Below are 18,341 nucleotides of genomic sequence, written 5' to 3' on the forward strand. Positions count from 1 at the left end.
TCATGCAAATTCTTCTTCTAGTTGGGGTTTAGTCCACTTCTATATCCTTCCCTTCAAGGCTCAGGGGTCCAGGATTATCTTCTGTGTCTGTGTTAGTTGGTTTCCCTTTTCTTTGTTGAAGAGGGTCTGTGCAGTGTTTCTGCCTAGTCCGCCATCTTGCCAGAACTCCACCTGAGCTTTGATAAACACCAGAGGAATCTTTTAAGGATTACCTGACTGCAGGGGAATCACAGGAAAATAGTCCTTTCTTAGTTATCCATTGTCCTATTGAAATTTTGGAAAATTGTTAACTAATCCTACATACTGCTGGCTCTGTTTTTCCTTCAAAGTAAGAGCTCCTGATGGTATCTGTCTCTCGTTGGTCCACCTCCTAATTAAACTCTCTTCTCCTTAAACGCTGGGATCAACTATTGGCTGCACTCTTTAAACTCTGGGATGGACTATTGGCTGCACTCTTCCAGACCTGGACCCCAGTATTTTTCAGGTACAGAAAGGATAACTCCAAAGAATGAAGAGATGGCTCAGTAAAGTAAATCTAGCCTCAAGTCTAGAAAATCTTGACTGGCAAATTTGCAATTTAATGAAATCATGATTAATGCATTTTTCCATTATGTGCTTCTCAGGTTATTTGTTTAAATCTTTCTTTATCTTCCTTATAAGAACCAATTCAAATAACAAAGTATCTACAGATGTCTTTTTTCTTTCTCAAAAGATGAAAAGCTGAACAACACTTTGTTGTTGTTAGATGCTGTCACAGTGTCTCTGACTCATAGCAACCCTATGTATAACAGAATGAAACACTGCCTCATCCTGTGCCAGCCTCATGATCCTTGTTATACCTGAGCCATTTTTTCCAGCCACTGTATCAATCCGTCTTGTTGAAGGCCTTCCCCTTTCTCTGTGACAATCCATATTACCAAGCATGACATATTACATTCTCTAGGAAAAGGTCTCTGACAACATGACCAAAGTAGATGAGATGAAGTCTGGCCATTCTCGCTTCCAAGGAGCATTCCGGCTGTACTTCTTCCAGGACAGATTTGTTAGTTCTTTTAGCAGGCCATGGTACTTTCAGTATTCTTCACCAGCAACACAACTGAAAAGCATTAACTCTTCTTCTGTTTTCCTTATTCATTGTCTAGGTCTCACATGCATATGAGGGGATTGAAATACCATGGCTTGGGTTAGATGCAGCTTAGTCTTCAAGGAGACATCTTTGCTCTTCAGCACTTGAAAGGGGTCTTTCGCAGCATGTTTGTCCAATGCAATATGTCATCCGATGTCTTTACTGCTAATTCCATTGGTGTTGATTGTAGAACCAAATAATGTGAAGTCTTTGATAACTTTAATCTTTTCCTCATTTATCGTGATTCTGTTTATTGGTGCAGTTGTGAGGATTTTCATTTTCTTTATATTGAGGTGTGATCCATACTGCAGACTGTAGTCTTCAGTATTCACAGTAAGTGTTTCAAGTTATCCTCACTTTCAATAAGCAATCTTGTATCATCTGCTTATCACAGATTGTAAATGAGCCTTCCTCCAATCCTGTTGCCATGTTCTTCTTCATATAGTCCAATTTCTCAGAGCATTTGCTCAGTATATAGATTAAATAAATATGGTGAAAGGATACAACCCCGACACACTCAAGGTTTCCTGATTTTAAACCATGAAGTATCTCCTTGTTCTGTTCAAATGACAACCTCCTGGTCTATGTACAGGTTCCTTATGAGTACAATTAAGTGTTCTGGAATTCTCATTCCTCTCAATGTTACCCATAATTTGTTATGATACACACAATTGAATGCTTTTGCATAGTCAATAAAATATAAGTAAACATCTTTCTGATATTCTTTTCTTTCAGCCAAGATCCATATGATATCAGCAATGATAACCCTTGTTCCATATCCTCTTCTGAATCCAGCTTGCATTTCTGGAAGTTCTCTGTCAATATACTGCTGCAACAATTTTTTGGATTATCTTCAGTAAGATTTTACTTTCATGTGATATTAATGATATTGTTCAATAATTTCCATATTCTGTGTGATTGCCTTTCTTTGGAATGGGTACAAATATGGATCTCTTCCAGTCAGTTGGCCAGGTAGTTATCTTCCAAATCTCTTGGTGTAGCTGAGTGAGTACCTGCAGTGAGGTATCCATTTGTTGAAACATCTCAGTGAGTATTCCATCAGTTCCTGGAGCCTTATTTTCCACCAATCCTTCAATGCAGCTTCAACTTCTTCCTTCAATACCATTGGTTCTTGATCATATGTGCTGAAATGGATGAACATCAACTAGTTCTTTTTGGTACAGTAACTATGTGTATTCCTTCTGTCTTCTTTTGATGTTTCCTGAAACATTCAATATATTACCCATAGAATCTTTCAACATTGCAACTAGAGGCTTACATTATTTCTTCATATCTTTCAGCTTGAGAAATGCCAAGTGTGTTCTTCCTTTTTGGTTTTCTAACTCCAGCTCTTTGCACATTTCATTATCATGATTGACTTTGTCTTCTCGAGCTGCTCTTTGAAATCTTCTCTTTAGCTCTTTTATCTTATTTCTTCCACTTGCTTTTGCTACTCTCCACTCAAGGGCAAGTTTCAGAGTCTCTTCTGACTTCCATTTTTCTCTTTTCTTCCTCTCCTGTCTTTTAAATGACCTTTTGCTTTCTTCATGGATGATGTTCTTGATGTCATCCCACAATTCCTCTGGTTTTCAGTCATTGTTATTCAATACATCAAATCTATTTTTTAGATGGTCTCTAAATTCAGGAGGGATATAATCAAGGTCATATTTTGGCTCTTGTGGACTTTTTAAATTGTGTTTAACTTCAGCTTGAACTTGCATATGAGCAGTTGATGGTCTGTTCCACAATCAGCTCCTGGATTGGTTTTGGCTGAAGATATTGAGCTTCTCCATCTCCTCTTTCCAAAGATGTAGTCAATATGATTCCTGTGTACTCCATCTGGAGAAGTCCACATACATAGCCATCATTTGTGTTGTTGAAAAAGCGTATTTGCAATGAATAAGTTGTTGGTCTTTCAAAATTCTATCATGCAGTCTCCAGTGTGATTTCTATCACCAAGACCTCATTTTCCAACTACCAGTGATTCTTCTTTGTTTCCGATTTTTGCATTGCAATCACTGATGATAATTAACACATCTTGATTGCATGTTCGGTCAATTTGAGACTGCAGAAGTTGGTAAAAATCTTCAATTTCCTCATCTTTGGCTTTGGTGGTTGGTGCACAAATTTAAGTAACAGTAGTATTAACTGGTCTTCCTTGTGGGCATCTGGATATTTTCCTGTCACTGACAGCTCTGTACTTCAGGATAGATCTTGAAACATTCTTTGTGATGATGAATGCCATGCCATTCCTCTTCCATTTGTCATTCCCAGCATAGTAGACCGTACAGTTGTCTGATCCAAAATGGCCAAAAATAGTCCATATCTGCTCACTAATGCCTAGGATATCGGTCTTTATGAGTTCCATTTCATTTTTGACAATTTTCAATTTTCCTAGGTTCATACTTTGTATATTCTAAGTTCCGATTATTAATGGATGCTTGCAGCTCTTTCTTCTCATTTTGAGTCATGACAAACCAGCAAATGGAGGTCCCAAAAACTCTACTTTATCCATATTATTAAGGTCAGTTCTACTCTGAGGTGGCAGTCTTCCCCAGTTATATCTTGAGTGCCCGAGGGCTCATCTTCCAGCACCATTTCTGACAATGTTTCAGGGTTATTCATAAAGTTTTCCAGTAATATATCAGACAGTGGTTCACTGCTATTCATAAGGCTTTCACTCACCAATTCTTTGAGAAGGGGATGGCTTCTTCCTTCTTCCAAGCCTATTTTGTTCTGGAAGCTCCACTGAAACCTGTCTACCTTGAGTAACCCTGCTGGCATTTGAAACACCAGTGGCATAGCCTCTAGCCTCACCATAACACACAAGCCACCACTGTACTACAAACTGACAAGTTCATCTCCCTTTGTTGTTCCAAACCACTCAGCTCACTTCCTGCTTTAGGTAAAGAAAATGTACTTTCTTAACTTTCTTTCAATTTGTACTAAACATATAAATTGCAAATCTACATTATTTTAACCCTAATCTAGGCATGCATTATTTTTTAACATATACTAATCCTAATATATGCATTGTTCTAAATCTTAACTCTAATTAACAATAACTTGAACACATTTAAGTCTGTTTTTATTCTATTTCCATAAAGTACAACAAAGAACATTGTATTAGATTATTATAAATATTAATTTTGATTAATTCAGAGTATATAATTGTGCCATTTTGCATATTGCTGAAAAACCATACAGTTATACTGAATAGCCTAGTGAAGGTGTTGGTGGTGGTTGGGACAAAAGGAGTGATTGAGCTTATTGATTTGAGCCCAATTAACCTCATGTCTAAGTAGCCCTGAACAGTGTCTTAGGCATTTAACTGCTAACCAGAAGGTTAGTGGTTCAAATTCACCAGCCCCTTCATGGATGAAAGATGGTTCAATCTACTTCCGTAAAGTTTTACCACCTTGGAAATCCAGTGGGGGTCCCTATGAGTTGGAACTGACTTGATGGCAATGGGTTTTGTTTTGTTTTTTGGTGGGACAGTGGTTAAGTACTCAGCTGCTAACAAAAAGTTTGGCTATTGGGGCACACCAGATGCTCTGCAAGAGAAAAAAAAGATGTAGAGGTCTACCCCCATAAAGGCAACAGCTTACAAGATCTATGGTGTAGTTCAACTCTTTCCTATAGAGTTGTGATGAGTTGGAACAACTTGATAGCATACAACTTTAGTTATATGGAGTATCACCAATTATTCTCAATCGCACAATTATGGTTTAATTTGTATAAGCTTATATTTTACTTCACCACTCATCTGTAAGTTTGTTGTACTGTGGTGGCTTGCATATTTCTCTGATGCTGGAAGCTATACCACCAGTATTTCAAATACCAACAGGGTTACCCATGGTGGACAGGTTTCAGTGGGGCTTCCAGATTATGGGAGACTAGGAAAAAGGAAATGACAGTGTACTTCTGAAAAAATATCTTTGACTGCTAATCAGAAGTTTGGCATTCAGACCTACCAACCACTCTAAGAAAGAAATACTGGGCAATCTACTTCTGTAAAGATTTACCACCTTGGCTACCCAATGGGGGTTGCTATGAGTTGGAATTGACTCACTGGAAGTGAGTTTTTGGTTTGGAATACCTTTTAAATACAGTAATAGCATGTTGTCAGTTCCAAAAGATGAGCCACTCATGTTGGAAGGCACTCAAAATACCTCTGGGGAAGAGATACCTCCTTAATGGATGGAGTAAAGCCTTTGGGATCTTCATTTCCGGATGCAGCATGACTCAAAATGAGAATGAACAGTTGTAAACATCCACTAATAATTGGAACATGGAATGTATAGAGTATGAATCTAGGAAAGTTGGAAATTGTAAAAAAATAAAGGAGAAAAATAAAGATCAATCTTCTAGGCATTAGTGAGGTGAAATGGACTGGTATTGGCCATATTAAATCAAACAATCATATGGTCTAAGGCCTGCAATAACAAATTGGAAAGGAATGTTGTCACATTCATATTCAAAAGGAACAGTTCAAGATCTATCCTGAAGTACAATGCTTTTAGTGATAGAATAATATCCATACACATGCAATACACATACAAGGAAAACCAGTTAATATGACTATTATTAAAATTTACACACCAACCACTAAAGTCAATGGTGAAGAAATTGAAGCATTTTACCAACTTATGTGGTGTAAAATTGATTGCAAACATTCAATCAAGGTGCATTGATAATTACTGGTGATTGGAATGGGAAAGCTGGAAACAAAGAAAAAGATCAGTAGTTAGAAAATATAGTCTTGGTGGTGGAAATGAGGCTGGAGATCACATGACAGAATTTTATAAGATCAATGACTTATTCATTGCAAATTATTTTGCAGCAACATAAATAGTGACTATACATCTGGACCTTGCCAGACAGAATACATAGGAATCAAATTGACTATATTTGTGGAAAAAGATAATGGAGAAGCTCAGTGTCATCAGTCACAACAAGGCCAGGGGATGATTATGGAACAGACCATCAATGGCTCATATGCAAGTTCAAGTTGAAGCTGAAGAATATTAAAAGAAGTCCCTGAGAACTAAAATACAACCTTGACTATAGCCCACTTGAATTAAAGACCATCTCAAAAATAGAGTTAATGCACTGAACACCAATGACCAAAGACCAGACAAGTTGTAGGATGACATCAGGGACATCATACATGAAAAAAAGCAAAAGGTCATTAAAAAGACAAGAAAGAAAGAAAAGACCAAAATGCATGGCAGAAGAGACTCTGAAACTTCTCTTGAATGGAGAGTAGCTAAAGCCAATGGGAAAAAGGATGAAGTAAAAGAACTAAACAGAAGATTTCAAAGAGATGCTTCAGAAGACAAAGTAAAGTATTATAATGAGATGTGAAAAGAACCGGAGATGGAAAATCATAAGGGAAGAAGCTCAGAATTTCTCAATTTGAAAGAACTGATGAAAAATTCAAGTCTCAAGCTGTAATATTGAAGGAGTCTACTGGCAAAATATAGAATGATGCAGGAAGCATCAAAGGAAAATGGAAGGAATACACAGTCACTGTACTAAAAAGAATTGATCATTGTTCAACAATTTCAATAGGGAGCATATGATCAAAAACTGATGGTATTGAAGGAAGAAGTCCAAGTTGCTCTGAAGGCATCAATGAAAAACAAGGCTCTAGGAATTAATAGAATACCAATTAAGATGTTTCAACAGACGGTTGCAACATTGTAAGCTCTCATTTAATCATATTAAGAAATTTGGAAGATGGGGTACATGGCTAATTGAATGGAAAATATGTATATTTGTGTCCATTTCAAAGAAAGGTGTTCCAACAAAATGCATAAATTACTGAACAATATCATTAATATCACAAGCGAGTAAAAGTTTGCTGAAAATAATTTTAAAAAGTTACTGCAGTACATCAATAGGGAACTGTTTGAAATTAAAGCAGGATTCAGAAGAAGATGTGACATGAGGGATATGATGCCTAAGTCTGATAGATCTTGGCTGAAAGCAGAGAATGCCAGAAACTTTCTACTTGTTTTTTATTGAATTTGCAAAGGTAGTTGACTGTGTGCATGCATCATAACATATTATGGATCATATTGTGAAGAATGGCAATTCTAGAACACTTAATTGTACTTGTGATGAACCTGTACATAGAACAAGATGCAGTGGTTCAAACAGAACAAGAAGATGTTGCAATGTTTAAAATCAGGAAAGATGTACATCAGGGTTCTATCTTTTAACATACTTATGCAATCTGTATGCTGAGCAAATAACCTGAGAAGCTGGACTATTTGAAGAAGAAAATGGTTTCAGGATTAGAAGAAGACTCAGTAACAAACTATGATATGCAGATGACACTGCTTTACTTGCTGAAAGTGAAGAGGATTTGAAGCACTTACTTACGAAGTCCAGAGACTACAGTCTTCAGAATGGATTGCACCTCAACATAAGGGAAACATAAATCTTCATAAGTGGACAAATTGGAAACATCATGATAACTGGAGATAAGATTGAAGTCAAAGATTTACTTTTACTTGGATCCAAAATCACTGCCTATGGAAGCAGTAAGCAAGAAATGTATAAGGGGAGGGAATAATTTCAGCCTAGTTGTGGGTCAGATGCTGAGGTAGGTAAGAGGAAGGATGGTATGGAAAGAGTCTGTGACCACCATGATAACATTTGGGAAAGGGAAGACACCGAATTGTGTACGTAAGATATAGATGACAATAAGATAGTATCTACAATAGACAATATGATAGTATCTACAATACTGCATTACCATCAACACCAAACAGGCTACAGATAAACACATAAACATCTGAGAAGATCAGATGGGGGTCAGTGAACAGGATTATACCCACAATACTTACAGAAACAACAGAAGACAAACATAGAGTAATCCCTCAGCCAGACACTGTCGGAAAGAGATCCAATGGATCTACCATCTCAGTACCATAGTATTGGGGAACACCAATCTCAAATGGCACAACAAAATACATAAAAATCTTGTTCTACAACCTACATTGGTGACTAGCAACTGAGGTCTTATCTAGGATGAAGCTAATAGTCTCCTATCCTCAGAAGAAAAGAAGAATGCAAAAAATCAAGGGCATTTGGAAGCAATCAGCCTTAGAACATGTCTGACCTCAAGACCAGAAGAACTAGATGGAGTCTGGCTGCCAATGTCAAGCACTGGGGAAAAGATCAAAACTGGAGGTCCTGGATAGAGTGGGAGAAAAAAAACATGGAACAAAATCCAAACACACAATAAGGACAAGAATTACTGGTCAGATGGACTCTGGCAGGATCCCCAATACTATGCCCTGGGATACATTCTGGGCATGGAATAAAACTCATTCCCAGGGGCTGGTTCTTAACCCAATAGTAAATAAGATGTACACACAGACCACTTAACCCAAGGTGATGCACCCACATGTTCTGTGGAGATGCATCTCTTGGAGCAATTGAACACAGGGCACCAGAGGGGCAACATTTGCACGGAGGAAATGCAGGACACACAGGAGTGCATAACTATGAAGTGGGGGGAAGGTTACTGGGAAAGGAGGAGAGGAGAGTGGGTTAGGGCTGGGGATTGTAATTGGGGAGTGAAATCAAATGTACACAAAATGTTTAATGTAAAACAAACTCTGCTCTGTAAACTTGCACCTAAGCACAACAAAGAAATAAAGAAAAGAAAATAAAGGAAAAAAAAAAAAAAAAGGTATCAAAGAATGTATAGCATTAGGAAAATCTGATACACAAGACCTCTTTAAGGGGTTAAAAAGTAAAGATGTCATTTTGAAGACTATGGTGTGCCTGACCCAAGCCATGACATTTTCAATCACCTTATATGCATGTGGCAGGTGGACAATGAATAAGGAAGACTGAAAAAGAATGATGTATTTGAATTAATGTGTTGCCGCAGAATACTAAATATACCATGGACTGCCAAAAGAATTGATGGCTCTCTCTTGGGTGATGTATTGCCAGAATGCTTCTAAGATGTGAGGCTGACAACATTTCACCTCTCATACTTTGGTCATGCTGTCCCAGAGGGACCAGTCCCTGGACAATCATGCTTGTAAAAGGAGGGGTTCTGTGAAAAAGAGGAAAACCCTTAACAAGATGAATTTTACACAGTGGCCACAACAATGGGCTCATATATAGAAATGATTGTGAGGATGGTACAGGACCAAGCAGTGTTTTGCTCTGTTGTATATCATACCAGTATGTGGCACTTGACAACATATTTTACGACTTGAAACTTTCTTTAAGGGAAAAGTCTGTTCTATTCATCTATCTATCTATCTACCTACCTATCTGTCTATCATGTATCTTATCACTTATTTGAAGCAATATAAATAAAATAGAGGAAATCTGGTAACCATCGAGTTCCAAAAGTAAAATTCCAGATACATTCCATTATTTGTCTTTATCCTGAAAACATACACTGTTATATGTCTCTCATAGATCATCAGTCAGTGGTTCAGTGAAATTAAATATCTTTGGTATGATGATGTGAACTATAAGAGGACATACAAGTATTCCAAAATCATGTGTGCATGACTATAGAAACAGTTTTTTTCACACAATGCATAATTATAGGAATTTTTTAGGTTGAATTTTTGAATATTTGTTTTAATCAGCATATTAAGTTTCTCTGATGAAGTTAATTTCATATTCTCAATTGCAGGTTTTGACATCTGCAAATTAATGCAAGTTTAAAAAAAATTTGAACACATGATAATGTATTTTTTAAATAGCAATTTGTATATAAATATAACTTCCCATAGAGGATAAGAAATGGATAAAGTCTAAATACTGAAAACAAATACTGCCATAAGACAGTATATAACAATAAATTCAGAAGTAGTAAAATCACTATGAGGTTTCTTTCCAGTATCTTATAAAGTAAAACCTGAATGGAATTACTCTTTGGAGCTACCACAACATAATATCGAGGTTCTTGATGATTTCTGTAAATTTTGGATATGAGCTATCTTTTAAAATAAATATGACTAGCAAAAAGTAGCTTACATACATGCAAGACTTTTGTTTTTAATTCTACATCAGATTCTTCAACAAAATAATGAAGTTGCTATCTCACTGAACAACATAAAAATCACAAATTCATTAACACTTATTGAAGGATGTTTGTATTTCATTTATGGGGGAAATTCTATTGCAAACATGTTACTAAAAATATTTCAGTGCTTAGAGTATCAGAATGAATTTTACTCTATAAACCTATATTTAAATAAAAATGAACATTATTGAAAATTCAGCTTAACACAACAAAAATATTAACATTACAGAATTTAAAAACATTTTATTACTGCTAAGGAAACAAAGAAATGTATCTACTCAAAAATTTGTTAAAATGAGATAGAGCTAAGTTTTGTTCAAAAGACTCCTCATAATTTTCTAGTTAAATTTTTCTAATTTAGCATAATAATTTTGTTTTGTCAACCTTAGATTTTGTTAAAGATTTTTATTCTGTTTTTTTTTTTTTTTTAATCTATTCAGGTCAGATGTTAGATCTATCACCAATTAAACACCTGTGCTACATAACTTTGTGCTGATCCACTGTGGAAAGTTCCAGATTGGCTACATATTCTCGTTAAAACTAACGAGAGATTCGTAGTTAATTCCCTATGTGCCAGGATGAATATTGCTCCCTAGTGTTCAATAGTCCTTAAATTTTTCTCATTTCTTACCTGTTGTGCCAACTGCTAATAATCAGATAATGCCATCTGCTTCCAGTGCGTACTTACCTAAAGTGGAAGGAGAAGAAGGAGTAGTTTCTCATCCAGAAGATTTAACCATTGTATATGCTAGCAATACACAGAAAACTGTTTTAGTGTTCTTATCGACTGTAAATTGTTAATTTTGTCTGTAATATTGACACAAGACAATTCTTAAAGTAATTTATTTCTAAGCAACACTTAGATTGGGTAGTTTCAGATTCTATATAAGGCTAAGTGTTGCATGAAAACTAGATAGGGAGGAATAAAAGCATGAAGTAAAAGTTGATACTATTAAAAGACAAAGGGAATCACATTTTCTTGTAGTTGACCAAGATAATTTACCTTTATCTTCTTAGAGATCCAACCTTTTTTCTTTGACTTTTGGGAGTTTCTGTTGAAGTATGTGGAAAAGAGCTCCTGTGTCAACAAGTTATCTTACCTTATAGAAAGGACAATGTGTTTCCAGAGGTAGAATATAGGTTTGTATAAGAGACATTTTACATTTTATAAAAATGTTTCATGAGGCAGTAAATGGTAAAAATACAATGTTTTTTCATTAACTCTTAGCAATATTGTTCTGTTAGATTATTGTTGTTATTCCCTTCCAGAGTTGAGTAGAAAATTCTGTATTCAATATGTGGTGTACCTTGCTTTAGTATCATTGACTACCACCTCCCCCAGGACCTTTCTGGGTAATTTTTTGTTTGTTTGTTCTCCACCATCAGCATTCCTCTGTCTAGGACCCTGTTTGCTGGAAGAGCACTAAATCTTCGGAGCATGATCTGTCTGCCCAACATTTCCAGTCACTGATTTTCTCACATTCAGGTACACTCTCTCTCTGGGGATTGAGAGAAATTCCACCTCTGATAATTATAAAAACTCACAGAGTGTGATAAACTTGATATTTAATATCATTCTATACCAACTTAAAAGAAAATCCTTTAGACACGAAACATTTTTATGTCTATAATGTTCCCTGGAAAGAAAAGGAAATGCATGTGAATGACAAGGGACAATTAAGCTAACAGGTTGGCTAAATACACTCATGCTAAAAGCAGGAGAATATTTTCAGGGCAGAATCTCCACTTCTGTTTTTTGTTTGCCTTAATTCTGGGTACTCAATAGAGGATGAGAATTGGGGTAGGTTTGCCCCTCGGGACATTTAATGAACTGTGAAAATTAAATTGAGTTGGAAATTAAAGACTTAAGCCAAGGTATCTGAGAAGTAAAGTGCCTTGTCTCAAAGCCTAAAGATGTTTAAGATAAAAAAGCCTAACTAGGGGTTGAGCCTATGAACACAAAGAAATATCTTAAGCCTGGTTGTTTAGTTTCCTTTGAATGGACTCCAACTCTTGATGATTCCATGCACAACAGATTAAAAAGTTGCCTGTTTCTGTACCATCCTGAAGGTGGTTGGAATACTAGGCTACATAGTTGTAGGTACGGTATATATTAAGTGCCTTCCAACCTAGAGGACTCATCTTCCATCCTACAGCACAATATTCTGTTGTGATGCATAGAGTTTCCATTAGTTAATTTTTGGAAGTAGATAACCAGACTTTTATTCCTAGTCTGATTTAGCCCTCAAATCTGCCTACAATGAGTGACTTGCAAGTATTTGAAATACCAGTGGCATAGCTTCCAGTATCTTAATAACATGTAAGTCATCACAGTACTATGTACGTACTGACAGATGGATGATGGTAAAGCTGTAAAGGAGGACTAGATTGAAACAGAATTTCCTACCACTTTTCTATCTGGTCACTTACCAGCCTGAACACAGAGGAATATGAAGTCCTGTCATATTGCAGTGCAATTTGTAATTCCTTAATAACTAATGATGTTCAGTATATTTTAGGTGCTTGTTATGTGCATATTATATTATACAAAGTGTGCAGGTTCTTACCTATTGTTGAAAGGAAGCTGTTTGTTCTATAATCAATGATTTATATGATATATAAGCAATGAGAGAGACTTAATATTAAAAAAAAAAATAACACAACAAAGACAATACTTAAAGAGTAATTACAGGACAAAATTCCTCATGAATAGAGATAAAAAATGTATATATATCCTATAGGAAATAGGAAATATAACAAATTGATTCCACTGACATAGTAAAAAGGTAATAATGAATCATAACTCAGTGGGTTTTATTGCACAGGTGGTTTAACATTGGAATATTAATCAATGTCACTCATCCTGTTAATCAAAAGGAGAAAACTTAATTGACCATTTTGGTAGAAGCCACAAGGTATTTGACAAGAGTCAACACTGATGAACTAGGAATAAGAATACATCATTAATATGATAAGATTATCTGTAAAAATGCACATAAAATCCATATTATCTGTTGAAATAATGAATGGATTTCTCTCCAGAATAGCATCAAGTAAGAAAGATTTTCATTATCATATCCAACAAAAAAGATAAAAGATTAAAGAGAGAGCTTTTTATAAAGCATTCCGGCTATCAAGTATCTAAGAATAAATCCAGCAAAGATTTGCTATACATCCCAACACTAAAAATGTAAAAAAAATACATGCTTCAGAGAAATTTTTGAAAGACCAAAATAAACAAGGTATATACTATAAGCATGGATTGAAAATCAATATAATAAAGATATTTCTTGCCCCCAAAATTATCTATTTAAAATGAGCAGTCCAAACAAAAATGCAGTGTGAGTGTGCACAAATGGAAATTACTTTGTAAAAAGTTTATGTCGAAAACAAAAGAACTAGAATAGTATAAAAAAGGAGATCTAAACAGAAAAGAACAAAATGTACAAATTCATTCTGTCAGCCATCAGCCCAATGTAAAGCTATGCTCTCATTGTCCAACATGTGATTGAAGTAGGGACAGAAAAATATCACACCATTAGAAGTGTCTGGTATGTGCTGTGCTCCAAATGGTCCCTCACTAAGCACTTGTGAATATACTGACATTGCACCATCTGTTTTGCATGTAGCGGTATTGTACTGCAGCTTTATTTTGAATTTGCCTGGTGATGAAGACAAATAAGAACTTAAATATTTTTTATAATATATGTTAACTCAACCATTTTTAAAAAGACAAACCTTTGACTGCACTGATGTTACATTTTTGTCATAAATTAAATGACTGTACATATATGATCATAGTACAGATTGCCTATTTAGTTTCGTCTCTCATCACAGGGTTAGGTGGCTTCCCAGCATGCCGCATTTCATGGCTTGGGAGTAAAATTCCTACATTTCACTCTCCCAAGATGAAATATTAATCAGAGAGCCATGTCTACATGCCAAAAAAACATGCACAGAGAATAGGCAGGGGAAGGCACAATAAAGGGGGAAGGATAATAAAAGGTTAAAAGTGGTAATAAAACTTGAAGTCCCCCTATAAGCAGTGAGCAGCATTTACTGCTCCTGATGAGAGTGGACTAGATGTACCGATGCCAGAGAAGAACTTTTCCTCCTATTCCCCACTAAGACAGTTTAACAGATTTCTAGGTTTCTTCCGAGGGGAACCATCTCCCCCTAAAGAACATAATTTACTTTATACTTATTAGTGGCTACTATCTCCATTAGGAGCTCTGGTGGCTTAGTGCCTAAGGCATTTGACTGCTAACCAGAAGACTGGGGGTTCAAACCCACCAGCCACTCCTTGGAGAGAAGATTGGGCAATCTACTTACACAGTGATACCGCCTTGGAAACCCAAGGAGGGGTCGCTGAGTCGGATCTGACTGGACAGTGGTGGGTAACTACTCCATTAGCAGCTAGCAAGAGGGTGAGGGAACATTATAATATAGCACTCCTGTGCATCCAGCTGAGGGCTAAAGCAAAGAAAGCAGTCAGTAGCAACTTTTATTTAATTTGATAAAATTCAATCTGGCAAATTTCCAATAACTTTGGAGATGAATATATGCATATCCAACAGCACAACGATTTGTGCTGTTAACCTGTTGTGGTCAAATTGATTCTGATTTATGGAAACCTTGTGTGCTACAGAGTAGAACTGCTGCATGGGGATTCGTGGCTGTAATCTTAACAGAAGCAGATCCCCAAGCCTTTCTTTGAAGGTACCTCTGGATGGGTTCAAACCTTCAACTTTTCGGTTAGTAATCAATCTCAAGCCATCTGTGTCACCTAGGCATCAGCATATGACAAAGTAGGGCAAATGTATTCCTTTTCAGCCTGATTTATAACCATAATCCCCACATATCAGGGCCTATCACACAGCAGTTATATAGAATGTTAATAAAAAGTAATAAACATATTAGTTACATTTAATGAGCATTTACTAGGTATTACTGCATGTTTATGCAAATAACACCCACTTCTACATTTGTTTACCAACTGCTCCCTCCCCATAGGAGGTATTTTGTAAACACATTATACTATTTTTATTTTTTAACAACTTGTTAAAAAAAATTGGTATTGGCTTAGTGCCTAAGGCACTTGACTGCTAACCAGAAGCCTGGCAGTTCAAACCCATCAACCACTCCTCGGAAGGAAGGTTGGGCAATCTACTTCTGCAATGATACCTCAGAAACCCAAGCAGGGGTCTCTTTGAGTCAGATCCAACTTGACAGCAGTGAGGTGTTTTTTGTTTTTTTTTTTCTGTTTATTTAGAAAAATACCTGAGCTGGAGGTGGGGTAAAATTGGCAGCAAAACTAGAACACAGGTGTTATTTGCATAAAAATATGATGCATCCTGTACTAGGAGACCTTGTTGGTTCTTTGCTGGGTCACAAAGTCCTCTATTCTCCCACTTGTCATAGCTTTCTTGGCTTCTTATCCTTTCTAGCTCTGCTGCTCTGTGGTGTGATGAAGCCCAAGAACCCTCTTCCCACCCATCTTCACTTTTCTTTTCTGCAAGCTGTTGTTCTATTTCTCCTGTGGTGTACCGGATAAGGCATTTGGCTGCTACCCAAAAGGTCGATGGTTCAAACCCACCAGCTGCTCTGCAGAAGGAAGATTGGCAATCTACTTCTGTAAAGGTTTACAGCCTCAGAAACCCAACGAGGGCTACTATGAGGTGGATTCGACTTGATGGCAGTGAGTTTGTTTTTTGTTTGTTTGTTTTTGCCACTGCTACACAGCTGGTGTCGGTGCTGCACTTTTCCCCACAGTCTATGGCAAATATTGCCTCTGGTGAAAAAGGGAAAATGCTTTACATGACTCCTTGGAGAGTACACAACTACTCAGAGAGCCTAAAAGTGCTTCACAGAGAGCAGTTCAATTTCAATGCTGTTACCTTGGGAGCGTAACTGATGATAGGAGACGGGTGGGGGCTATCTCCTAACTTGTCCATAACTGTCTTCATGAAATCCAAGGCCCATATTCATCCACTTTAGTGTCAAGTGTGCTGTTGCTGCCAGTATTATCTTGTGATTATTTGAGAGACATGTCAGTTTGTTCTGAAGTACAATCAACTATAGAAGCATTTGCAGCAGTTTGATGCATGTTCTAAGGACTCAGACATACAGCTTGGTGTCCCATCTCTTGCTTTTCTTGGTTTATGACTTTGGGCTGTGTAGAATATGACTGAGATGAAAGGATTTATCAATAATACAAACTACTTCATTGGCCTCTTGGGTGAATGAACAAACCTTGGAAATTTTATTGATAACTATGCTAATTAAATGCATTTTTTTGTGGGAGATCTTAGAAAGATTGTGCAGAAACTCAGTCAGTGGCAGAATATAGTGGCTCAGACAAAGCCCTTCTACCTGGTGAAGTGCAACTCTGCTCCACCTGTTGCTGATGTTTAGGCAGCTCTTGGAATTGGATTTGCTTGTTCCAGTAAAAATGAAAAGATTTTTGGGCAAGAATTGGGTGTATCTCCAGAAAATGTTACTTATCTAAGTCCATGAAAGCAAGTGTCTCAGACAAAGTATGCAGCAGAAGTTGGCATGAATATTATGACATTTGGCAATGATACTGAACTGAAGAAAATTGCATGTAATCATTCAAATGCCAAAGTCTTAATACATATTGCAACAAGGATAAAATGGGAGGTGAAGAAGTTTGGCATGACATTAACAAATTGTACACATCTCTTGGAATGGGCTGAGGTAGTTGATGTCCAAACAATTGAGATTAAATTTCATGTCTTGAATGGTTTCAGAAAACCTCAAGTATATTGCATGTTCTGGCTGATGATGTATGTGTGTTTGACATAGCTGGAGAATTGGCTTCAAGATGAACACGTGAGACACTGGTGGAGGCTTCACAGGAACTGAATTTCAGTTGGAAGAGGTTAATCATATTATCAGCCCTTTGTTGGATGTCATTAAGATAATCTCAGAACCTGAAAGCACTATGTGTCTTCTGCATTGATACTCACAGTTAATATCATTGCAAAGGTAAATAATTGTAAACAGTTAAGTTTTCCTCTGGAGTAGCAAAAAATGGAAGTAGTGAACCATTTTTTATGTATTATAGAAATAATGGAGTTTATGGTTCTTTTGCATGTAAACTGTCTGACAACTTAAATCCCATTGCAGAGAAAATGAGCCTCTGTTTACAAGAAACGTTTGGGGTTCATTCTGTGATGAGCTTGATCAGATTGTGGAAAGCTGTCTTCCTGAACTGAATGTGGTGGATTGGCTTGTCTTAGATAACACGAGAGCAGATGCATTCCATGAACCATGTTCTTTTAATGATTTTCAGACAACAGCTATTTAACACATAATGTCATTTAGTGATTGGTGTAGGAGCTCTGGTAGCGTAGTGCCTAATGCACTTGACTGCTAACCAGAAGGCTGGTGGTTCAAACCCACCAGCCACTCCTTGGAAGGAAGGTTGGGCAATCTACTTCCATAATGATACCTCCTTGGAAACCCAAGGTGGGGTCACTATGAGTTGGGTCTGACTCGACGGCACTTACCAACAACAACAACAGTGATTGGTGTGAGATTCAAGATGTTAGAATTACTTCAGACACAATGATGAAAAACTTCTTTGTGCCTTCTTGCATTCATTTGAACCAAGAAGACAACTTTTCCACTGATGTTTAGGCAAGCATGAATATTTCTTTAGATCTGAAGTTGCAGGCTGAGCTTGTCTGCTCAGTATCCTAGTGGGGGAAAAAAATCTGTTCATTCTCTTGGAAAGGAAAACTAGTAATAGCTATAGGGACCAGACAAAATTTTTTTTTTTTTTTCATTGTGATTTGGGTGAAAATTTACAGAGCAAATTCACTTTCCATACATTTCATATATACTTTATCTCATGACATTAACTACAATTTACCACAATGCAATAGCTCCCCTCCCACTTTCTTCTGACAGTCACCTCGTCCCTGTGTTCATCCCTCCATGCACCCCTGCCCCATGAGCTGTCTCACTGTGTATAAACAACCCTTCTTTCTCTCATGATTGTTCTCTCCAAGAAGTGTATCTACCCCAGATAAATGTTCAACTCATATGCTTGTCTTTTGTTTGGCTGGAAGCCATAGGTGTGGGTTCAATTTTGGACCTGAGGGGCAGTTAGGGGCC

At 36.9% G+C, this 18,341-nt stretch overlaps 1 pseudogene; it reads left to right on the forward strand.

Moving 5' to 3' along the window:
• Positions 1-16,391: 16,391 nt before the first annotated feature.
• LOC103213647 lies at positions 16,392-17,861 on the forward strand (annotated as a pseudogene).
• Positions 17,862-18,341: the final 480 nt, after the last annotated feature.

This window comes from Orycteropus afer, unplaced genomic scaffold (assembly GCF_000298275.1).
Source record: "Orycteropus afer afer isolate SDZICR_OR568_19922 unplaced genomic scaffold, OryAfe1.0 scaffold00016, whole genome shotgun sequence".
In the NCBI taxonomy this organism is placed as follows: Eukaryota; Metazoa; Chordata; class Mammalia; order Tubulidentata; family Orycteropodidae; genus Orycteropus; species Orycteropus afer.